At 38.5% G+C, this 26,045-nt stretch overlaps 2 pseudogenes; both read left to right on the plus strand.

Moving 5' to 3' along the window:
* Nucleotides 1–4,772: 4,772 nt before the first annotated feature.
* On the plus strand, nucleotides 4,773–15,275 carry LOC139316773 (lebercilin-like protein; annotated as a pseudogene).
* A 222-nt stretch (nucleotides 15,276–15,497) lies between these two features.
* Nucleotides 15,498–26,002, plus strand: LOC139316774 (lebercilin-like protein; annotated as a pseudogene).
* The last annotated feature ends 43 nt before the right edge of the window (nucleotides 26,003–26,045 follow it).

Genomic DNA, 26,045 nt, shown 5'->3' on the forward strand with positions numbered 1-26,045 from the left:
ATATTGATGTTATCAGGCATTTTCTGTTCTGTTGCTATAGTTCCCAGTTTTGTGTCCACCAGGAGGAAAACAGGTTCTTTCTTCCAAACATGGGATATACAAACCTTCTCCCCTGGGGGTTTCATTTGCATAGAATATGGTGAGATACACAGCTTCCCTTGATGGAATGATCCGTGGTCGGACAGGACAAAAATCAGCTGATAAAAAAAACTTACAAAAAATAATAAATGCCATAACTGACTTAGGCTATTTCCAGCCTCTTCATCTTTTAAATCACCTGTCATCAGCCTGTTGCCACAGGTGCCACAGAAGTCCCAGGTACAGTGAGTTCAAGCCACAGCTCACCAGAACCTGAAGTGTCCAACTTCCTTTTGCCACGATTCCACATATTTGTCAATATATAGGGGTTCACGAATTGGAATAGACATGGTAACAGGTCAGCCAATGGGGACTGCTAAGTGACCCAGACGGCTCTGAGCCTGGGCATGCCTTAGGTCACTGATCTGTATATATATATATATATATATATATATATATATATATATATATATATATATATATATATATATATATATATATATATATATATATATATATGAGTGCCTCTGTATAATATAGCTTTTGTGATTATTGATTCTGTACTTCTGCATACTGAGTTCTGGTTCTGGTTTCTGCTGTATGGTATTGTATAGAAAGAAGTTTCTTATATAATTGAATCCTGCTGAATTGTTTACTGGTGTGCTAGTTGGATTGCTGCAAATTCAAACAGGTTATGGGCCCAGAGCAACCAGACACAGTAAGACTGAACTGCAATTAAGCCGAAGGACTGCCTGTGGTAAAAAAAGTAAAAAGAACAAGGCATAGAAGGCTTGCAGGATGGCTGTTGAATTCAAGGAGAGCTCTCTGCCTCAACTGGGACAGAAGAATTATATCATTTGGGCTGCAAAAATGGAATGCTTCCTGAAGGTTGAGGAGCTCTGGGATATTGTTGGTAAATCACCCCAGGGGCCATTAGCAGCAGCAGATCAAAGGCAGCACGATAAGGCACTGGCCTACATCATCTTAAGTTTAGAAGATGAATAATTCCTGAATGTAGCTAATTTAAAAACTGCAAAGGAGGTTTGTCTGAAATTGAGAAGTAAGTGCATCAGCATGCAATATTGTGCAATTATCGAGACAATTATACAGCACCCATTTGCAACCACGAGAGAGTGCGGAAAGGCATTTGCTGCATATACAAACTTTATTTATTGAGTTGGTACACTGTGGCATGCAGATCCCTGAATCTCAGAAGGTACTGTTGGTGTTAAATAGTCTTGATGGAACATGGGACCTTGTTTCAGCTGTTTTTGAGTGCAAAGCAGAACAGGACTTCAGAATGGAAGCTCTTACAGCCTGTTTGATTTCAGAAGAAAACAAACAGCATTTTATAAAAAGCCATGAGGAGAAATTCCTGAGGTGGAGGCCCAAGGAGCAGAGAGAGAGCAGCAGCAGACAGCATGTCTGTAGAGACATGTCTGCAGAGACCAGAGTAACAGATGAGACCAGATTACAGTCCAGCAAAGATTTTCTATCAAGAAAGCAACAGTACAGCGGTGTCTCATCTGTGATGATAAGACTCATTTGAAGAAAGACTGTTTACAAAGAAAAGATACAACAGATGGGCAGGCTGCTGTTGCAAAAGTTAGCTATTGTAATAGCAGAGACAAATGGTTAATAGACAGAGGGTTAGTCAAACAATTGTTAATAATTCTAAATTGTTTTTCAGAAGGGATCCAGCTGGAGGAGATGCAGTAGCCTTGGCGAATGGCCAGAAGGCTAAAGTCATTGGAAAAGGCAGTGTGGTGATTCAATGTCTGAAGGAAAAGTTGAGCAACATATTGTGTGTGCCTGAAATGGAGCATAATTTACTGAGTGTCTCTAGTCTAGACCAAAAAGGGTTTGAGACCACATTTGTAAATGGGAAGTGTCTCCTAAAGAGAGATGAGAATGGATGTGCACAGGGCATAAAGCAGGATAATATTTATGTGTTGCAGGGAGAAAAGGTTCAATGCGCCCAAACATTTGGAAATGTAGCACAACATGATTCATGTGTTCATCTCTTGCACAGAAAGCTTGGCCATGCCAGCTTCAGAGTTTTGCAAAAGATGCAACAGTTTGGAGAAAGGTTGAACTTAAAAGGGTGTAGTCATCAAAGTCCAAGGCATTCCCAGTAAGCAAGAGTAGCACAAGGCAGACAACAAAAGTTCTAGAGCTGGTACATGCAGAGTTGGTGGGGCCAATGCAAGCCAGTTTGGGAGGAGCAAAGTATGTGCTGGTCATTGTAGATGACTACAGCAGATTTTGTTTCAGCTATTTATTAAAGAGTAAAATACAGGTGCTACAGAAATTTAAGCAATGGGTAAGCTTCGTAGAAAGAAGGTATAAATAACAGGTATTTCAACTGCAAACTGAAAGAGGTTCAGAAAGCATGTCAACAGGTTTTCAACAATGGTTGGGACAGTTAGGAATAAAACACAGTCATAGAAATCTGTACCCAGCAGCTGAGAATGGTGTGATTGAGAGACAGAACGGTGTGTTACAAACAATGAAGGACTCACTGCTGGAGGATTATGGTCTGAGGAGGTCATATTGGGGAGAAGCCATGTTCTCGGAGACCGATAATTATTTAATCAATTGGCTGTGGAGTTCCTCAATTAATGATATTCCATATGCTGTTCTATATGGGAGAAAGCCATCTCTGGCACACTTAAGGGTTTTTGGAAGCAATGCATGGGTTCATATTCCAAAAGCAATCAGGAGAAAAGGTCAACCAAAGGCTAGAAAGCTCAGGTTTACAGGCTATGAGCCTGGCTCAAAGAGCTATTGATTTAGCGATGGGAGCAAAAGAATAGTCATTTCCAGGTCTGCTAGCATTGCAGAGCAAAATTGGAAAAGAATTGATGCAAGTTTTTGGAATGATCCACTTAGTGACGGTAACTCACTTAGTGATAGTGTAAGTGTTCAGGGAGGAGAAACTAAAAGAGAGCAAGAAAAGGAGTCAGGAGAAGATGATGACTCGGATATGAAGCAAGAGCGGGTTGAAACACAAGAGCAGTCAATGCCACGCAGGTCAGAGTGATGGAACCACCTGACAGGTGTTCTGCTAATGAAATTTGGGCAAGGACAAAAGTGAAGCCTGTGATCAAGAGATATCTCCGTCTGAAATAGGGAGCTTGTTATATCTGTCACAGTGGTCCAGACCCGACATAGCTTGTGCAGTAAGCATCTTAAGTCACTTTACTGCTGCTCCAATGCAATTGCACTGCATGGGTATAAAAAGAGTTCTCAGGTATTTGAAGGGAACTGTGAACTCGGGTCTTCAAATACAGGTCTCTGAAGAATTGAAATTACAATGTTATTTGACAGTGATTATGCCAATGATGTAAAAACCAGAAAATCTAATTCTGGGATTGTGCTATTGTTTGGAGGCACTTTAATTGGTCAGAAGTCCAGAAAACAAATAACTGTAGCCATATCTATGGCAGAGGCAGAATTTATTGCTCTGTCACCTTGCCAGATTAAAAGTTCTGAAAAACGTGAAAAACTCTATTTTTTGATCGTAGATTGCCCAATTAAGTGTTCCTTTAACATATATTTTACTATTCTTTCTATCCTGTATAAATTTATACCTTTCATAAATTTACCCCAGAACAAATTTCATTGTATTGGGTGGAACCTACACTAACATAAGCATGCATATCTTTACATACTTTGTTTTGGCTTGCCTGATAGGACAGATATTTCCCAGCGCAAAATATAATATTTCTAAAATCCTTTAAAAATTGTGGGTTTACTTCTGTTTGTTTTTTTATTAAATCAGGGAAAAGGAGCTCGTCCTCTTTCATAGCCCCAGATTGAGGAGTGTTTTGCTCAGTAGAAAAACATAATTTATGGAATGAGGAGTGTGAAGGAAACTGGAGATGATGGAATGATGAAAACACCTCCCTAACATCTGCCATTTTACCTTTTCCTTCCATTCAACTTTGCCCTACAAGTCCCATGATGATCAGAGACGAAGTTCTCTAGTTGCCATAGTAGCAAAGATCTAAACAGCCACTTCTTTGCCAACGAAGCCCAAGAACCGGTAACGTGAATAAACGGACCTCGGCTAGAAGCCTCTGTCTGGGCATCGTGGGGAGGAAGTTTAAACCCTGGGCGCTTGGCGGGAGCTTCGACTTCTGTTCTCTGGGCAGTCGAGGAGTGCTTGGTTCGGGTTGTGGGTAAGCAAAGATAGCAACAATTAAGGGGAAGCAAAAACAGGTGGAAGATAAAGGCCTGGTGGAAGAGCTCCTCTAAGGGACCCGGAAAATGAAGCAGCTACTTTTCCCTTCCAAGTTGAATTGTGTTGCCAACTTCCGTTATGTACTGTTTTTATAGTTCATTTCTCATCAATGGTAACTGAGCCCTAACTGCACAATCTCTGCCTCAATTAGTTTTCTTCCCTTTTCTCCAGGGCTCTGGAGGCATTGCAGTCTGTGAATGAGAATGCTAAGAAAGTAGCATATTAATTAATCAACACATCAGTTCTTCAAGAAGTGAATAATATAATGCTAGGAACCAAAATTGTGGTGATCTTTTTGGTACAGAATCAGAGCAAACAACTTTTAAATGTATTGGATGAAGGCTTAAGTAAATGTTTACATCATACATTGTTTCTTTTTCTGACTAGAGTGCCATTTCCTTTCGGAAATAAAGTATAATTGATAGACTTCCCTGCCATTGGTGGAATGATGGCTTCTGATCATACAGCCCTTCATCATATTGTCCAAGAGGATAAAACGTCTCGGCAATGCAGAAAAAGAGGAAGCTCAAACGATTCTCCAGGTAGGCTTAGTAAGAGCACCAACAGTCAAGACAGTAGCTGTAGCAAACATTCCAGCAAGTCTGGAAGTGCTCAGTTTACCTACTCTAATGACTTTCATGACAATGCTTCAACAACAGCTGTCAATGGCAGCAAGAACAGCATTTGTTCAGAAGAGAACATCTGTGGAACGTCTCTGAACTACTATCATGAAGATTTTCACTCGGATGCCTCTGAAACCTCCATAAGTGAAGAGAGTGGCAGCTATATCATCCCATTGCCCGAAACACCAAAAACTAAAGAGCGGAATTTACCAGAAAAGAAAAAGAAAAATGATGTCCATACAAAAGGTAAGAAGGCAGTTGCTCACTTTGAACACTACTGCATTCGCTGTGGTTGGCAGATTTCAGCCAAGCTAATGGCAGTTAAGCCTTTCCTAAAAACCAAGCAGTTGTCCAATAACTCCACTTTTGCTTAGCTACCCTGACACTTCTATACTGTAGAGACTATACTATCATTTTGGAAAGCATTTGAATGTTGATAAAATGTTTAAATTGTATGCAGTTGATTATTATATTAATGTACTGCTTTCCACACCCTGTCAGTAATTCCTCTATCGAGGTAATGGGGCTTGTAGCGATGGATGTAGTTCACCAGTTATCATGGTCATACAGATGTCGGTGTCACATGGTTTCAATAAATAAGCCAAGGGCCAGGGAATAGGTTCCAGTATTAACAAAAAAAAAAAAAGAAAAAAAAAGAAAAAGAAAGAAAAGAAAAGAAAAGAAAAGAAAAAGTTGGCAAATTTTAATGCTCACACTTCCATTCTTTTCAGTCTATTACATTCATTATTTTATCATTATTTGGATATGGTATGTACGCATGCATATGTATATCTATCCATCTGTCTGTCTAGGCAGTTTGGTATAGTAGTTAGGCTGCTGGGCTAGCAATCCTGCTTTAGGCCTGTTTGGCTGAGGAATTCTAGGAGTTGAAGTCAATGCATCTTAAAGCTCTCTAAATACTGTCTTAGCATATTATGTGAGTATAGCAGTTATGTCTTACGGAAGCTAATATTATGAGAGTTCAGGTATGATTTTTCACAATAGGTCAATCAACCAATAGTTGTAACAGAGATTGACTCAAGATATTACATAACAGGAAGTGAATCTATGCCGTGAATACATACTTGAGCATTTGGCTCTGAAGCTTATGTAAAATGATCTGATTCTTACTTTGCTCAATCTTATATGCCATCTTGATATTTCTTTTAATGCAGGAGGTAAAATGTTGCCTAAAAAGAAACCTCAGCAAAAGAGCTCATATATTACTGACCATATAGTCAATGCCCAGGAGAAAAATAACATGACTTGCCGTCTCTTGTCAGCAAGAGACCATCAAATTAAAGAACTGAAAAACCAAATGGCTGTTTTGCAGAATAGATTGGAGACCTTTATTACAGAAAATAAAATGTTGAAGCATCTTCAGTCTCAACAGTTAAAAGCAATCACAAAATATGAAAATGCTGAAATTAAGCTGCCTGATCTTTTGGCCACGCAGGCCAATGAAGTGCAGACTCTGAGAGTACTTCTCAGGAAATCTCAGGAAGGGCTTCCCAGAAGCTAAGAAACGTTGAGGCACAACTCTTAAAAACCACGGATGCCTTGCGGGCACTACAGAAACTTTGCATAGACAAAAAACTTGAAGAGAGAGAAGAACTTCAGCGCAAATTAAGATCACTTACCCAAAAATTGGAAGCTAGGGATAAGAAAACTCAGGTAACATGCAACATACATTGCTTAGAACTGCATAGCATCGCTCTGTGAGCAGAATGGGATATTTTTTAAATCAATCAATGAAATTAAAATCTCTAGATATAAAAAAGACATTATTGGAAAAGAGGAATGTAGGAAAACCAGGAGAAGATTATAGTTAGACAGGTGGAATTATGTATTAAAAGTGGTATGGGCAAGCTAGCTAAGCTAATTACTTATGAATCTTATTTTCACCACACGATCAGAGATGAATGTTGCAAAACACTACCTGGATGTTTTGAGTGGATGTGGTGCAAAACTTCTTGCTCTTCACACTTCCTTCCATTTTTGCATATTTGGCTCAGTTGTATAGAAAATTGAGATTTTGGAAAGAATGACTCTTGCTTTAACTAATCAGAAGAAAAAGTCCATCTCTGATGACATGAGCCAACCAGCACATTTAAACCTGTATATTAGCTAAACCTACCTTACTTGGCATCATACCAAGGCAAAAATGAAGCATATTATGGTTTATTTTAATTGAAATGAACAAAATGTTAGTCTTGTCTCCTCCTCCTCCACCATCTCCCCCTCCCTTACAGTATAGCTTGTAATGTTGGTATATTAAATAAATAATACTCTTTTGCTAAGTATTGCAATATATAAAATCTAATGTTCTTTTATTCTATTTCTCGACCATACTGACCTTGATTTAAGGATTGGAGAAGGCTATTTCTTCCACCAATAAAAAGAAATTAAAAGTATATATTGTAACTGGATCTCTATTTCTTTTCTCCTTAATCTGCATAACAGATTGTGAGCATTATCATCTTTCTGGAAACATTTGATAAAATTTCAGTTGCCTTCCTCTAATTTCTAATTCAATATTGTATGATTGCAAATCTTGAATAATCTTATTGATGGTTTATTTCTAATGTGTTTAGGATTTGGAAAAGCAGCTGTCATTGAGTACTGCTTCTTTTAGACACCAGTTAGCAGTTGAGAAAAAGAAGACTATTGAAGCTCAGTCGATGACAGCAAATTTGCACGTAGAAATCGAGTCGCTGAAGCTCAAACTTAAGGTATTTAGATGCTTAAATCATATTTTTCTTACCACAGAAGGAATCCAAGATGCTATTCACTAAATGCTGATTTGACATAAGCCTATTTTTTTCTCTGGGTTTTTCTTTCAGCCTCTAACTATATAAACTGTAGATTGGATAAATGTATTAATGTATGTTAGACCTTTTGCGCACTAACATTTCTAGGAACAGATAGTACTTGAAAAGTGTCTCCTAACTAAACATATGATCTCTGAAGAACATACATTAATACAATAAACTATATTATCAACATAAATTTAATAATGCATTTCTTTAGGAAAGAGAAAGAGAAATAAGCATTACAAATATTTATGCACACCGGATGCGCAAAGGTCAGCCAGAGAAAGCCGATTCACGTTCTTCTCCAAAAGGTAGAACAGAGTTTGTTTCATACTATAATAATAAAAATATAATTCACTGATGTCAAAAAATATTTCAAATCCTTGCTCTATTTTCTCTTTTAAAAATGGCAATACTACATTTTGTGAACTCTTTAATTAGTAGTCATTAGTGCTGATTAAACAGGATCATTTTCATCCTTCTCTCTAGATGGGAGAGATAAGGGGAGAAGAGTTGAATTAGTGAGGAGAGTGTATTTCTAACCCCTTCCTTCAACTCTGAATTTATGAATGAAATACAGGAGTGATTTATCATTGCCTTGTCCCGTGCAGTATGAAATAATCCCCTTGCATTTGCCACTGAAGGGATTACCTAACATCTTCCTATCATGCTGTTCCTATCCAATATACACAATCCTCAAATTATGACTGTAATGGAGCTCAGAATTTTCATCATAAGTTATGATGGTAGTAAATCAAGACACCCACATGATCAACCTGATTTTAAAACTTTTTTTGTGCTGTTTATTAAACGAATGTCTCAATTGTAAAGCAAATGATTATTAAGATTAAAAAGATCTTTAAGGAAACATTGTGGTTGTTAAGCAAGGCAATGAATTTTATGGCCAGTTTTGCCAGAAACTGGCTTAAAAAGCTAGTTACAAGCAACAAAACACAGCAATTCGCCATAAAGAGGTTCATGTGACAGTGGGGGGGGGGGAACGGGACAGCATCAGAACTCTGGAACTGGGTTATAAATACTTTGGGATGAATATCGTAACTCTGAATGCAATGCAATTGTTCGTTTTGTGAGGAATATGTGTGAAAATTTACATCAGGGTTATCCTTCAACAGGTCCCTTAATCAACCCCAAAATAACATGCAGCAGAAGACCAAGGAACAGGCAACAGGGTGAAATAACCAACTTTATAGAAGATTCTGTCACTAATTATGAGCCCGCATTTGCCAGATTTCCAAAGGAAAGACAAAAAGACACTTCTTCAACTCCCGGTGAAGAAAACAGTCACAAGATACCACCTGGGAAAAAAAGGCTTCATTTGGAAAAATTGTTTGGGCCAAACTGCATTTTAAATACCAAATGATGGCTTGCATTATTTGATTCCAGTCAAGCTCATAGAACTAATAGATATCAGATAGTATTAGGACTAGGACATATTAGGTAGTAGATATTAGTGTTAGAAGTAGGATATATTTGATCGTAGATATTAGATCGTTTAGAACTAAGCGATGTTAGATAGTTAATGTTAGCATTAGAAGTAAATGATGTTAGATTATTATTAAAATTAGGCAATTTTAGAAGTAGATATGAGTTAGTATTAGAACTAAGCAATATTAGATAGTAGATATTAATATTAGAACTAGGATATATTAGATAATAGATATTAGTATTAGAGCTAGGATATATTAGATAATAGATTTTAGATAGTATGAGAACTAGGAGATATTAGATAGTAGATATTAGATATTAGTATTAGAGCTAGGATAGATAATAGATTTTGGATGGTATGAGAACTAGGAGATATTAGTAATTTCTGTTGTTACTATTGAAATAAGCAGCACATAAAACTCTATTTTGTGAACTTTCTGAACATTTTTATAAACAATGAACTCTGGTAATTGACATAACGACTAGAAGTATTCAGTGCAGAAACACCTTCTAAACGTGCCCATAAAAATCTAGGGCCATGAGATTCCAAATAACAATTAAAGACCCAGAGGAGACTTCACTTGGTCGTATCCTAATGGCATTAACAATAGTATGGGCATAGAATGCAAGCAATGGAGAAATAAGGAGAAGGGCAATGGCAATTGAACAACCTCAAACTAGGCAAGTACCATGTATGAGGTAGCACTGTATAAGCAGCAGGCCCAAACGTCCAAAATTAACCATCCTTCGGAGCTGTTCTGTTTGGTTTTTTTTTAATGCAGCAGAGATGTTAAAAGTCCAATGTCAATATGCATGTCCAACAAAAATGATCATTATGTGGGGGGACTTGCGATATACACAAGAAGTATAGTTCTTCCTAAGTCATCCTAGTGACTAAGAAATAAGATGCATCTAGAAAAAAACTCCCAGCAAAAAAGGATGCCCTCCATAGGCAGAAACGTGCCCAAACTTACAACAAGGTTTGAGGGCATTTGAATAAAACAAAAATTAGCCTTCAAAGTCAATAGGTGACTTTGGTGTAATATTGGATGTCTAATTGACCCTATTCCATGCTATTCCTCTGTGCTACGGATCAAGAAATCCTTTTCTAGAAAGAAACTAAATAGAAGGTCAATTATCCCATAAGTTACTACCCTCCCAATCTGCGACACCCAGTCTTCCGCAAGTATTCCCTGGAGATTCACTTGATGGGGTTTCTCTAAGGTGTAGCTTACCTATAGGTCCATTTTAAATACATGGAACATTGACAATAAATACACGTAAGCAATGAAATCATACATACAGATACCGAAATGTCCACCATCCCACTGTTTCATGAAGCTAATACAGCATCAGTCCTAGGCCTAGTCAATCAATTATATGGCAATGCAGCGATGTAAATCTTGTTGTAGCTGAAATTGTGATCTGTCTGTTCAACATCTGTAGTGATCAGCAGGAAAAGAGTCACCAAGTCCATTGTTGCATCATTTTCAGTAGTGTGGAGAACTCTTCCCAAAGCGGCTCTAGTGGCTGTAGGGTTCTATTAGCACTCACCACACATCTATTGGTATTTCCACTCTGGTTCCATATTGATGTTATCAGGCATTTTCTGTTCTGTTGCTATAGTTCCCAGTTTTGTGTCCACCAGGAGGAAAACAGGTTCTTTCTTCCAAACATGGGATATACAAACCTTCTCCCCTGGGGGTTTCATTTGCATAGAATATGGTGAGATACACAGCTTCCCTTGATGGAATGATCCGTGGTCGGACAGGACAAAAATCAGCTGATAAAAAAAACTTACAAAAAATAATAAATGCCATAACTGACTTAGGCTATTTCCAGCCTCTTCATCTTTTAAATCACCTGTCATCAGCCTGTTGCCACAGGTGCCACAGAAGTCCCAGGTACAGTGAGTTCAAGCCACAGCTCACCAGAACCTGAAGTGTCCAACTTCCTTTTGCCACGATTCCACATATTTGTCAGTATATAGGGGTTCACGAATTGGAATAGACATGGTAACAGGTCAGCCAATGGGGACTGCTAAGTGACCCAGACGGCTCTGAGCCTGGGCATGCCTTAGGTCACTGATCTGTATGTATATATATATATATTTATGAGTGCCTCTGTATAATATAGCTTTTGTGATTATTGATTCTGTACTTCTGCATACTGAGTTCTGGTTCTGGTTTCTGCTGTATGGTATTGTATAGAAAGAAGTTTCTTATATAATTGAATCCTGCTGAATTGTTTACTGGTGTGCTAGTTGGATTGCTGCAAATTCAAACAGGTTATGGGCCCAGAGCAACCAGACACAGTAAGACTGAACTGCAATTAAGCCGAAGGACTGCCTGTGGTAAAAAAAAGTAAAAAGAACAAGGCAGAGAAGGCTTGCAGGATGGCTGTTGAATTCAAGGAGAGCTCTCTGCCTCAACTGGGACAGAAGAATTATATCATTTGGGCTGCAAAAATGGAATGCTTCCTGAAGGTTGAGGAGCTCTGGGATATTGTTGGTAAATCACCCCAGGGGCCATTAGCAGCAGCAGATCAAAGGCAGCACGATAAGGCACTGGCCTCCATCATCTTAAGTTTAGAAGATGAATAATTCCTGAATGTAGCTAATTTAAAAACTGCAAAGGAGGTTTGTCTGAAATTGAGAAGTAAGTGCATCAGCATGCAATATTGTGCAATTATCGAGACAATTATACAGCACCCATTTGCAACCACGAGAGAGTGCGGAAAGGCATTTGCTGCATATACAAACTTTATTTATTGAGTTGGTACACTGTGGCATGCAGATCCCTGAATCTCAGAAGGTACTGTTGGTGTTAAATAGTCTTGATGGAACATGGGACCTTGTTTCAGCTGTTTTTGAGTGCAAAGCAGAACAGGACTTCAGAATGGAAGCTCTTACAGCCTGTTTGATTTCAGAAGAAAACAAACAGCATTTTATAAAAAGCCATGAGGAGAAATTCCTGAGGTGGAGGCCCAAGGAGCAGAGAGAGAGCAGCAGCAGACAGCATGTCTGTAGAGACATGTCTGCAGAGACCAGAGTAACAGGTGAGACCAGATTACAGTCCAGCAAAGATTTTCTATCAAGAAAGCAACAGTACAGCGGTGTCTCATCTGTGATGATAAGACTCATTTGAAGAAAGACTGTTTACAAAGAAAAGATACAACAGATGGGCAGGCTGCTGTTGCAAAAGTTAGCTATTGTAATAGCAGAGACAAATGGTTAATAGACAGAGGGTTAGTCAAACAATTGTTAATAATTCTAAATTGTTTTTCAGAAGGGATCCAGCTGGAGGAGATGCAGTAGCCTTGGCGAATGGCCAGAAGGCTAAAGTCATTGGAAAAGGCAGTGTGGTGATTCAATGTCTGAAGGAAAAGTTGAGCAACATATTGTGTGTGCCTGAAATGGAGCATAATTTACTGAGTGTCTCTAGTCTAGACCAAAACGGGTTTGAGACCACATTTGTAAATGGGAAGTGTCTCCTAAAGAGAGATGAGAATGGATGTGCACAGGGCATAAAGCAGGATAATATTTATGTGTTGCAGGGAGAAAAGGTTCAATGCGCCCAAACATTTGGAAATGTAGCACAACATGATTCATGTGTTCATCTCTTGCACAGAAAGCTTGGCCATGCCAGCTTCAGAGTTTTGCAAAAGATGCAACAGTTTGGAGAAAGGTTGAACTTAAAAGGGTGTAGTCATCAAAGTCCAAGGCATTCCCAGTAAGCAAGAGTAGCACAAGGCAGACAACAAAAGTTCTAGAGCTGGTACATGCAGAGTTGGTGGGGCCAATGCAAGCCAGTTTGGGAGGAGCAAAGTATGTGCTGGTCATTGTAGATGACTACAGCAGATTTTGTTTCAGCTATTTATTAAAGAGTAAAATACAGGTGCTACAGAAATTTAAGCAATGGGTAAGCTTCGTAGAAAGAAGGTATAAATAACAGGTATTTCAGCTGCAAACTGAAAGAGGTTCAGAATGCATGTCAACAGGTTTTCAACAATGGTTGGGACAGTTAGGAATAAAACACAGTCATAGAAATCTGTACCCAGCAGCTGAGAATGGTGTGATTGAGAGACAGAACGGTGTGTTACAAACAATGAAGGACTCACTGCTGGAGGATTATGGTCTGAGGAGGTCATATTGGGGAGAAGCCATGTTCTCGGAGACCGATAATTATTTAATCAATTGGCTGTGGAGTTCCTCAATTAATGATATTCCATATGCTGTTCTATATGGGAGAAAGCCATCTCTGGCACACTTAAGGGTTTTTGGAAGCAATGCATGGGTTCATATTCCAAAAGCAATCAGGAGAAAAGGTCAACCAAAGGCTAGAAAGCTCAGGTTTACAGGCTATGAGCCTGGCTCAAAGAGCTATTGATTTAGCGATGGGAGCAAAAGAATAGTCATTTCCAGGTCTGCTAGCATTGCAGAGCAAAATTGGAAAAGAATTGATGCAAGTTTTTGGAATGATCCACTTAGTGACGGTAACTCACTTAGTGATAGTGTAAGTGTTCAGGGAGGAGAAACTAAAAGAGAGCAAGAAAAGGAGTCAGGAGAAGATGATGACTCGGATATGAAGCAAGAGCGGGTTGAAACACAAGAGCAGTCAATGCCACGCAGGTCAGAGTGATGGAACCACCTGACAGGTGTTCTGCTAATGAAATTTGGGCGAGGACAAAAGTGAAGCCTGTGATCAAGAGATATCTCCGTCTGAAATAGGGAGCTTGTTATATCTGTCACAGTGGTCCAGACCCGACATAGCTTGTGCAGTAAGCATCTTAAGTCACTTTACTGCTGCTCCAATGCAATTGCACTGCATGGGTATAAAAAGAGTTCTCAGGTATTTGAAGGGAACTGTGAACTTGGGTCTTCAAATACAGGTCTCTGAAGAATTGAAATTACAATGTTATTTGACAGTGATTATGCCAATGATGTAAAAACCAGAAAATCTAATTCTGGGATTGTGCTATTGTTTGGAGGCACTTTAATTGGTCAAAAGTCCAGAAAACAAATAACTGTAGCCATATCTATGGCAGAGGCAGAATTTATTGCTCTGTCACCTTGCCAGATTAAAAGTTCTGAAAAACGTGAAAAACTCTATTTTTTGATCGTAGATTGCCCAATTAAGTGTTCCTTTAACATATATTTTACTATTCTTTCTATCCTGTATAAATTTATATCTTTCATAAATTTACCCCAGAACAAATTTCATTGTATTGGGTGGAACCTACACTAACATAAGCATGCATATCTTTACATACTTTGTTTTGGCTTGCCTGATAGGACAGATATTTCCCAGCGCAAAATATAATATTTCTAAAATCCTTTAAAAATTGTGGGTTTACTTCTGTTTGTTTTTTTATTAAATCAGGGAAAAGGAGCTCGTCCTCTTTCATAGCCCCAGATTGAGGAGTGTTTTGCTCAGTAGAAAAACATAATTTATGGAATGAGGAGTGTGAAGGAAACTGGAGATGATGGAATGATGAAAACACCTCCCTAACATCTGCCATTTTACCTTTTCCTTCCATTCAACTTTGCCCTACAAGTCCCATGATGATCAGAGACGAAGTTCTCTAGTTGCCATAGTAGCAAAGATCTAAACAGCCACTTCTTTGCCAACGAAGCCCAAGAACCGGTAACGTGAATAAACGGACCTCGGCTAGAAGCCTCTGTCTGGGCATCGTGGGGAGGAAGTTTAAACCCTGGGCGCTTGGCGGGAGCTTCGACTTCTGTTCTCTGGGCAGTCGAGGAGTGCTTGGTTCGGGTTGTGGGTAAGCAAAGATAGCAACAATTAAGGGGAAGCAAAAACAGGTGGAAGATAAAGGCCTGGTGGAAGAGCTCCTCTAAGGGACCCGGAAAATGAAGCAGCTACTTTTCCCTTCCAAGTTGAATTGTGTTGCCAACTTCCGTTATGTACTGTTTTTATAGTTCATTTCTCATCAATGGTAACTGAGCCCTAACTGCACAATCTCTGCCTCAATTAGTTTTCTTCCCTTTTCTCTAGGGCTCTGGAGGCATTGCAGTCTGTGAATGAGAATGCTAAGAAAGTAGCATATTAATTAATCAACACATCAGTTCTTCAAGAAGTGAATAATATAATGCTAGGAACCAAAATTGTGGTGATCTTTTTGGTACAGAATCAGAGCAAACAACTTTTAAATGTATTGGATGAAGGCTTAAGTAAATGTTTACATCATACATTGTTTCTTTTTCTGACTAGAGTGCCATTTCCTTTCGGAAATAAAGTATAATTGATAGACTTCCCTGCCATTGGTGGAATGATGGCTTCTGATCATACAGCCCTTCATCATATTGTCCAAGAGGATAAAACGTCTCGGCAATGCAGAAAAAGAGGAAGCTCAAACGATTCTCCAGGTAGGCTTAGTAAGAGCACCAACAGTCAAGACAGTAGCTGTAGCAAACATTCCAGCAAGTCTGGAAGTGCTCAGTTTACCTACTCTAATGACTTTCATGATAATGCTTCAAGAACAGCTGTCAATGGCAGCAAGAACAGCATTTGTTCAGAAGAGAACATCTGTGGAACATCTCTGAACTACTATCATGAAGATTTTCACTCGGATGCCTCTGAAACCTCCATAAGTGAAGAGAGTGGCAGCTACATCATCCCATTGCCCGAAACACCAAAAACTAAAGAGCGGAATTTACCAGAAAAGAAAAAGAAAAATGATGTCCATACAAAAGGTAAGAAGGCAGTTGCTCACTTTGAACACTACTGCATTCGCTGTGGTTGGCAGATTTCAGCCAAGCTAATGGCAGTTAAGCCTTTCCTAAAAACCAAGCAGTTGTCCAATTACTCCACTTTTGCTTAGCTACCCTGACACTTCTATACTGTAGAGACTATACTATCATTTTGGAAAGCATTTGAATGTTGATAAAATGTTTAAATTGTATGCAGTTGATTATTATATTAATGTACTGCTTTCCACACCCTGTCAGTAATTCCTCTATCGAGGTAATGGGGCTTGTAGCGATGGATGTAGTTCACCAGTTATCATGGTCATACAGATGTCGGTGTCACATGGTTTCAATAAATAAGCCAAGGGCCAGGGAATAGGTTCCAGTATTAACAAAAAAAAAAAAAGAAAAAAAAAGAAAAAGAAAGAAAAGAAAAGAAAAGAAAAGAAAAAGTTGGCAAATTTTAATGCTCACACTTCCATTCTTTTCAGTCTATTACATTCATTATTTTATCATTATTTGGATATGGTATGTACGCATGCATATGTATATCTATCCATCTGTCTGTCTAGGCAGTTTGGTATAGTAGTTAGGCTGCTGGGCTAGCAATCCTGCTTTAGGCCTGTTTGGCTGAGGAATTCTAGGAGTTGAAGTCAATGCATCTTAAAGCTCTCTAAATACTGTCTTAGCATATTATGTGAGTATAGCAGTTATGTCTTACGGAAGCTAATATTATGAGAGTTCAGGTATGATTTTTCACAATAGGTCAATCAACCAATAGTTGTAACAGAGATTGACTCAAGATATTACATAACAGGAAGTGAATCTATGCCGTGAATACATACTTGAGCATTTGGCTCTGAAGCTTATGTAAAATGATCTGATTCTTACTTTGCTCAATCTTATATGCCATCTTGATATTTCTTTTAATGCAGGAGGTAAAATGTTGCCTAAAAAGAAACCTCAGCAAAAGAGCTCATATATTACTGACCATATAGTCAATGCCCAGGAGAAAAATAACATGACTTGCCGTCTCTTGTCAGCAAGAGACCATCAAATTAAAGAACTGAAAAACCAAATGGCTGTTTTGCAGAATAGATTGGAGACCTTTATTACAGAAAATAAAATGTTGAAGCATCTTCAGTCTCAACAGTTAAAAGCAATCACAAAATATGAAAATGCTGAAATTAAGCTGCCTGATCTTTTGGCCACGCAGGCCAATGAAGTGCAGACTCTGAGAGTACTTCTCAGGAAATCTCAGGAAGGGCTTCCCAGAAGCTAAGAAACGTTGAGGCACAACTCTTAAAAACCACGGATGCCTTGCGGGCACTACAGAAACTTTGCATAGACAAAAAACTTGAAGAGAGAGAAGAACTTCAGCGCAAATTAAGATCACTTACCCAAAAATTGGAAGCTAGGGATAAGAAAACTCAGGTAACATGCAACATACATTGCTTAGAACTGCATAGCATCGCTCTGTGAGCAGAATGGGATATTTTTTAAATCAATCAATGAAATTAAAATCTCTAGATATAAAAAAGACATTATTGGAAAAGAGGAATGTAGGAAAACCAGGAGAAGATTATAGTTAGACAGGTGGAATTATGTATTAAAAGTGGTATGGGCAAGCTAGCTAAGCTAATTACTTATGAATCTTATTTTCACCACACGATCAGAGATGAATGTTGCAAAACACTACCTGGATGTTTTGAGTGGATGTGGTGCAAAACTTCTTGCTCTTCACACTTCCTTCCATTTTTGCATATTTGGCTCAGTTGTATAGAAAATTGAGATTTTGGAAAGAATGACTCTTGCTTTAACTAATCAGAAGAAAAAGTCCATCTCTGATGACATGAGCCAACCAGCACATTTAAACCTGTATATTAGCTAAACCTACCTTACTTGGCATCATACCAAGGCAAAAATGAAGCATATTATGGTTTATTTTAATTGAAATGAACAAAATGTTAGTCTTGTCTCCTCCTCCTCCACCATCTCCCCCTCCCTTACAGTATAGCTTGTAATGTTGGTATATTAAATAAATAATACTCTTTTGCTAAGTATTGCAATATATAAAATCTAATGTTCTTTTATTCTATTTCTCGACCATACTGACCTTGATTTAAGGATTGGAGAAGGCTATTTCTTCCACCAATAAAAAGAAATTAAAAGTATATATTGTAACTGGATCTCTATTTCTTTTCTCCTTAATCTGCATAACAGATTGTGAGCATTATCATCTTTCTGGAAACATTTGATAAAATTTCAGTTGCCTTCCTCTAATTTCTAATTCAATATTGTATGATTGCAAATCTTGAATAATCTTATTGATGGTTTATTTCTAATGTGTTTAGGATTTGGAAAAGCAGCTGTCATTGAGTACTGCTTCTTTTAGACACCAGTTAGCAGTTGAGAAAAAGAAGACTATTGAAGCTCAGTCGATGACAGCAAATTTGCACGTAGAAATCGAGTCGCTGAAGCTCAAACTTAAGGTATTTAGATGCTTAAATCATATTTTTCTTACCACAGAAGGAATCCAAGATGCTATTCACTAAATGCTGATTTGACATAAGCCTATTTTTTTCTCTGGGTTTTTCTTTCAGCCTCTAACTATATAAACTGTAGATTGGATAAATGTATTAATGTATGTTAGACCTTTTGCGCACTAACATTTCTAGGAACAGATAGTACTTGAAAAGTGTCTCCTAACTAAACATATGATCTCTGAAGAACATACATTAATACAATAAACTATATTATCAACATAAATTTAATAATGCATTTCTTTAGGAAAGAGAAAGAGAAATAAGCATTACAAATATTTATGCACACCGGATGCGCAAAGGTCAGCCAGAGAAAGCCGATTCACGTTCTTCTCCAAAAGGTAGAACAGAGTTTGTTTCATACTATAATAATAAAAATATAATTCACTGATGTCAAAAAATATTTCAAATCCTTGCTCTATTTTCTCTTTTAAAAATGGCAATACTACATTTTGTGAACTCTTTAATTAGTAGTCATTAGTGCTGATTAAACAGGATCATTTTCATCCTTCTCTCTAGATGGGAGAGATAAGGGGAGAAGAGTTGAATTAGTGAGGAGAGTGTATTTCTAACCCCTTCCTTCAACTCTGAATTTATGAATGAAATACAGGAGTGATTTATCATTGCCTTGTCCCGTGCAGTATGAAATAATCCCCTTGCATTTGCCACTGAAGGGATTACCTAACATCTTCCTATCATGCTGTTCCTATCCAATATACACAATCCTCAAATTATGACTGTAATGGAGCTCAGAATTTTCATCATAAGTTATGATGGTAGTAAATCAAGACACCCACATGATCAACCTGATTTTAAAACTTTTTTTGTGCTGTTTATTAAACGAATGTCTCAATTGTAAAGCAAATGATTATTAAGATTAAAAAGATCTTTAAGGAAACATTGTGGTTGTTAAGCAAGGCAATGAATTTTATGGCCAGTTTTGCCAGAAACTGGCTTAAAAAGCTAGTTACAAGCAACAAAACACAGCAATTCGCCATAAAGAGGTTCATGTGACAGTGGGGGGGGGGGGGAACGGGACAGCATCAGAACTCTGGAACTGGGTTATAAATACTTTGGGATGAATATCGTAACTCTGAATGCAATGCAATTGTTCGTTTTGTGAGGAATATGTGTGAAAATTTACATCAGGGTTATCCTTCAACAGGTCCCTTAATCAACCCCAAAATAACATGCAGCAGAAGACCAAGGAACAGGCAACAGGGTGAAATAACCAACTTTATAGAAGATTCTGTCACTAATTATGAGCCCGCATTTGCCAGATTTCCAAAGGAAAGACAAAAAGACACTTCTTCAACTCCCGGTGAAGAAAACAGTCACAAGATACCACCTGGGAAAAAAAGGCTTCATTTGGAAAAATTGTTTGGGCCAAACTGCATTTTAAATACCAAATGATGGCTTGCATTATTTGATTCCAGTCAAGCTCATAGAACTAATAGATATCAGATAGTATTAGGACTAGGACATATTAGGTAGTAGATATTAGTGTTAGAAGTAGGATATATTTGATCGTAGATATTAGATCGTTTAGAACTAAGCGATGTTAGATAGTTAATGTTAGCATTAGAAGTAAATGATGTTAGATTATTATTAAAATTAGGCAATTTTAGAAGTAGATATGAGTTAGTATTAGAACTAAGCAATATTAGATAGTAGATATTAATATTAGAACTAGGATATATTAGATAATAGATATTAGTATTAGAGCTAGGATATATTAGATAATAGATTTTAGATAGTATGAGAACTAGGAGATATTAGATAGTAGATATTAGATATTAGTATTAGAGCTAGGATAGATAATAGATTTTGGATGGTATGAGAACTAGGAGATATTAGTAATTTCTGTTGTTACTATTGAAATAAGCAGCACATAAAACTCTATTTTGTGAACTTTCTGAACATTTTTATAAACAATGAACTCTGGTAATTGACATAACGACTAGAAGTATTCAGTGCAGAAACACCTTCTAAACGTGCCCATAAAAATCTAGGGCCATGAGATTCCAAATAACAATTAAAGACCCAGAGGAGACTTCACTTGGTCGTATCCTAATGGCATTAACAATAGTATGGGCATAGAATGCAAGCAATGGAGAAATAAGGAGAAGGGCAATGGCAATTGAACAACCTCAAACTAGGCAAGTACCATGTATGAGGTAGCACTGTATAAGCAGCAGGCCCAAACGTCCAAAATTAACCATCCTTCGGAGCTGTTCTGTTTGGTTTTTTTTTAATGCAGCAGAGATGTTAAAAGTCCAATGTCAATATGCATGTCCAACAAAAATGATCATTATGTGGGGGGACTTGCGATATACACAAGAAGTATAGTTCTTCCTAAGTCATCCTAGTGACTAAGAAATAAGATGCATCTAGAAAAAAACTCCCAGCAAAAAAGGATGCCCTCCATAGGCAGAAACGTGCCCAAACTTACAACAAGGTTTGAGGGCATTTGAATAAAACAAAAATTAGCCTTCAAAGTCAATAGGTGACTTTGGTGTAATATTGGATGTCTAATTGACCCTATTCCATGCTATTCCTCTGTGCTACGGATCAAGAAATCCTTTTCTAGAAAGAAACTAAATAGAAGGTCAATTATCCCATAAGTTACTACCCTCCCAATCTGCGACACCCAGTCTTCCGCAAGTATTCCCTGGAGATTCACTTGATGGGGTTTCTCTAAGGTGTAGCTTACCTATAGGTCCATTTTAAATACATGGAACATTGACAATAAATACACGTAAGCAATGAAATCATACATACAGATACCGAAATGTCCACCATCCCACTGTTTCATGAAGCTAATACAGCATCAGTCCTAGGCCTAGTCAATCAATTATATGGCAATGCAGCGATGTAAATCTTGTTGTAGCTGAAATTGTGATCTGTCTGTTCAACATCTGTAGTGATCAGCAGGAAAAGAGTAACCAAGTCCATTGTTGCATCATTTTCAGTAGTGTGGAGAACTCTTCCCAAAGCGGCTCTAGTGGCTGTAGGGTTCTATTAGCACTCACCACACATCTATTGGTATTTCCACTCTGGTTCCATATTGATGTTATCAGGCATTTTCTGTTCTGTTGCTATAGTTCCCAGTTTTGTGTCCACCAGGAGGAAAACAGGTTCTTTCTTCCAAACATGGGATATACAAACCTTCTCCCCTGGGGGTTTCATTTGCATAGAATATGGTGAGATACACAGCTTCCCTTGATGGAATGATCCGTGGTCGGACAGGACAAAAATCAGCTGATAAAAAAAACTTACAAAAAATAATAAATGCCATAACTGACTTAGGCTATTTCCAGCCTCTTCATCTTTTAAATCACCTGTCATCAGCCTGTTGCCACAGGTGCCACAGAAGTCCCAGGTACAGTGAGTTCAAGCCACAGCTCACCAGAACCTGAAGTGTCCAACTTCCTTTTGCCACGATTCCACATATTTGTCAGTATATAGGGGTTCACGAATTGGAATAGACATGGTAACAGGTCAGCCAATGGGGACTGCTAAGTGACCCAGACGGCTCTGAGCCTGGGCATGCCTTAGGTCACTGATCTGTATGTATATATATATATATTTATGAGTGCCTCTGTATAATATAGCTTTTGTGATTATTGATTCTGTACTTCTGCATACTGAGTTCTGGTTCTGGTTTCTGCTGTATGGTATTGTATAGAAAGAAGTTTCTTATATAATTGAATCCTGCTGAATTGTTTACTGGTGTGCTAGTTGGATTGCTGCAAATTCAAACAGGTTATGGGCCCAGAGCAACCAGACACAGTAAGACTGAACTGCAATTAAGCCGAAGGACTGCCTGTGGTAAAAAAAAGTAAAAAGAACAAGGCAGAGAAGGCTTGCAGGATGGCTGTTGAATTCAAGGAGAGCTCTCTGCCTCAACTGGGACAGAAGAATTATATCATTTGGGCTGCAAAAATGGAATGCTTCCTGAAGGTTGAGGAGCTCTGGGATATTGTTGGTAAATCACCCCAGGGGCCATTAGCAGCAGCAGATCAAAGGCAGCACGATAAGGCACTGGCCTCCATCATCTTAAGTTTAGAAGATGAATAATTCCTGAATGTAGCTAATTTAAAAACTGCAAAGGAGGTTTGTCTGAAATTGAGAAGTAAGTGCATCAGCATGCAATATTGTGCAATTATCGAGACAATTATACAGCACCCATTTGCAACCACGAGAGAGTGCGGAAAGGCATTTGCTGCATATACAAACTTTATTTATTGAGTTGGTACACTGTGGCATGCAGATCCCTGAATCTCAGAAGGTACTGTTGGTGTTAAATAGTCTTGATGGAACATGGGACCTTGTTTCAGCTGTTTTTGAGTGCAAAGCAGAACAGGACTTCAGAATGGAAGCTCTTACAGCCTGTTTGATTTCAGAAGAAAACAAACAGCATTTTATAAAAAGCCATGAGGAGAAATTCCTGAGGTGGAGGCCCAAGGAGCAGAGAGAGAGCAGCAGCAGACAGCATGTCTGTAGAGACATGTCTGCAGAGACCAGAGTAACAGGTGAGACCAGATTACAGTCCAGCAAAGATTTTCTATCAAGAAAGCAACAGTACAGCGGTGTCTCATCTGTGATGATAAGACTCATTTGAAGAAAGACTGTTTACAAAGAAAAGATACAACAGATGGGCAGGCTGCTGTTGCAAAAGTTAGCTATTGTAATAGCAGAGACAAATGGTTAATAGACAGAGGGTTAGTCAAACAATTGTTAATAATTCTAAATTGTTTTTCAGAAGGGATCCAGCTGGAGGAGATGCAGTAGCCTTGGCGAATGGCCAGAAGGCTAAAGTCATTGGAAAAGGCAGTGTGGTGATTCAATGTCTGAAGGAAAAGTTGAGCAACATATTGTGTGTGCCTGAAATGGAGCATAATTTACTGAGTGTCTCTAGTCTAGACCAAAACGGGTTTGAGACCACATTTGTAAATGGGAAGTGTCTCCTAAAGAGAGATGAGAATGGATGTGCACAGGGCATAAAGCAGGATAATATTTATGTGTTGCAGGGAGAAAAGGTTCAATGCGCCCAAACATTTGGAAATGTAGCACAACATGATTCATGTGTTCATCTCTTGCACAGAAAGCTTGGCCATGCCAGCTTCAGAGTTTTGCAAAAGATGCAACAGTTTGGAGAAAGGTTGAACTTAAAAGGGTGTAGTCATCAAAGTCCAAGGCATTCCCAGTAAGCAAGAGTAGCACAAGGCAGACAACAAAAGTTCTAGAGCTGGTACATGCAGAGTTGGTGGGGCCAATGCAAGCCAGTTTGGGAGGAGCAAAGTATGTGCTGGTCATTGTAGATGACTACAGCAGATTTTGTTTCAGCTATTTATTAAAGAGTAAAATACAGGTGCTACAGAAATTTAAGCAATGGGTAAGCTTCGTAGAAAGAAGGTATAAATAACAGGTATTTCAGCTGCAAACTGAAAGAGGTTCAGAATGCATGTCAACAGGTTTTCAACAATGGTTGGGACAGTTAGGAATAAAACACAGTCATAGAAATCTGTACCCAGCAGCTGAGAATGGTGTGATTGAGAGACAGAACGGTGTGTTACAAACAATGAAGGACTCACTGCTGGAGGATTATGGTCTGAGGAGGTCATATTGGGGAGAAGCCATGTTCTCGGAGACCGATAATTATTTAATCAATTGGCTGTGGAGTTCCTCAATTAATGATATTCCATATGCTGTTCTATATGGGAGAAAGCCATCTCTGGCACACTTAAGGGTTTTTGGAAGCAATGCATGGGTTCATATTCCAAAAGCAATCAGGAGAAAAGGTCAACCAAAGGCTAGAAAGCTCAGGTTTACAGGCTATGAGCCTGGCTCAAAGAGCTATTGATTTAGCGATGGGAGCAAAAGAATAGTCATTTCCAGGTCTGCTAGCATTGCAGTGCAAAATTGGAAAAGAATTGATGCAAGTTTTTGGAATGATCCACTTAGTGACGGTAACTCACTTAGTGATAGTGTAAGTGTTCAGGGAGGAGAAACTAAAAGAGAGCAAGAAAAGGAGTCAGGAGAAGATGATGACTCGGATATGAAGCAAGAGCGGGTTGAAACACAAGAGCAGTCAATGCCACGCAGGTCAGAGTGATGGAACCACCTGACAGGTGTTCTGCTAATGAAATTTGGGCGAGGACAAAAGTGAAGCCTGTGATCAAGAGATATCTCCGTCTGAAATAGGGAGCTTGTTATATCTGTCACAGTGGTCCAGACCCGACATAGCTTGTGCAGTAAGCATCTTAAGTCACTTTACTGCTGCTCCAATGCAATTGCACTGCATGGGTATAAAAAGAGTTCTCAGGTATTTGAAGGGAACTGTGAACTTGGGTCTTCAAATACAGGTCTCTGAAGAATTGAAATTACAATGTTATTTGACAGTGATTATGCCAATGATGTAAAAACCAGAAAATCTAATTCTGGGATTGTGCTATTGTTTGGAGGCACTTTAATTGGTCAAAAGTCCAGAAAACAAATAACTGTAGCCATATCTATGGCAGAGGCAGAATTTATTGCTCTGTCACCTTGCCAGATTAAAAGTTCTGAAAAACGTGAAAAACTCTATTTTTTGATCGTAGATTGCCCAATTAAGTGTTCCTTTAACATATATTTTACTATTCTTTCTATCCTGTATAAATTTATACCTTTCATAAATTTACCCCAGAACAAATTTCATTGTATTGGGTGGAACCTACACTAACATAAGCATGCATATCTTTACATACTTTGTTTTGGCTTGCCTGATAGGACAGATATTTCCCAGCGCAAAATATAATATTTCTAAAATCCTTTAAAAATTGTGGGTTTACTTCTGTTTGTTTTTTTATTAAATCAGGGAAAAGGAGCTCGTCCTCTTTCATAGCCCCAGATTGAGGAGTGTTTTGCTCAGTAGAAAAACATAATTTATGGAATGAGGAGTGTGAAGGAAACTGGAGATGATGGAATGATGAAAACACCTCCCTAACATCTGCCATTTTACCTTTTCCTTCCATTCAACTTTGCCCTACAAGTCCCATGATGATCAGAGACGAAGTTCTCTAGTTGCCATAGTAGCAAAGATCTAAACAGCCACTTCTTTGCCAACGAAGCCCAAGAACCGGTAACGTGAATAAACGGACCTCGGCTAGAAGCCTCTGTCTGGGCATCGTGGGGAGGAAGTTTAAACCCTGGGCGCTTGGCGGGAGCTTCGACTTCTGTTCTCTGGGCAGTCGAGGAGTGCTTGGTTCGGGTTGTGGGTAAGCAAAGATAGCAACAATTAAGGGGAAGCAAAAACAGGTGGAAGATAAAGGCCTGGTGGAAGAGCTCCTCTAAGGGACCCGGAAAATGAAGCAGCTACTTTTCCCTTCCAAGTTGAATTGTGTTGCCAACTTCCGTTATGTACTGTTTTTATAGTTCATTTCTCATCAATGGTAACTGAGCCCTAACTGCACAATCTCTGCCTCAATTAGTTTTCTTCCCTTTTCTCTAGGGCTCTGGAGGCATTGCAGTCTGTGAATGAGAATGCTAAGAAAGTAGCATATTAATTAATCAACACATCAGTTCTTCAAGAAGTGAATAATATAATGC

Source organism: Pituophis catenifer, unplaced genomic scaffold, assembly GCF_029215685.1.
Source record: "Pituophis catenifer annectens isolate HBS135680 unplaced genomic scaffold, rPitCat1.0.hap2 SCAF_4, whole genome shotgun sequence".
Taxonomy (NCBI): domain Eukaryota; kingdom Metazoa; phylum Chordata; class Lepidosauria; order Squamata; family Colubridae; genus Pituophis; species Pituophis catenifer.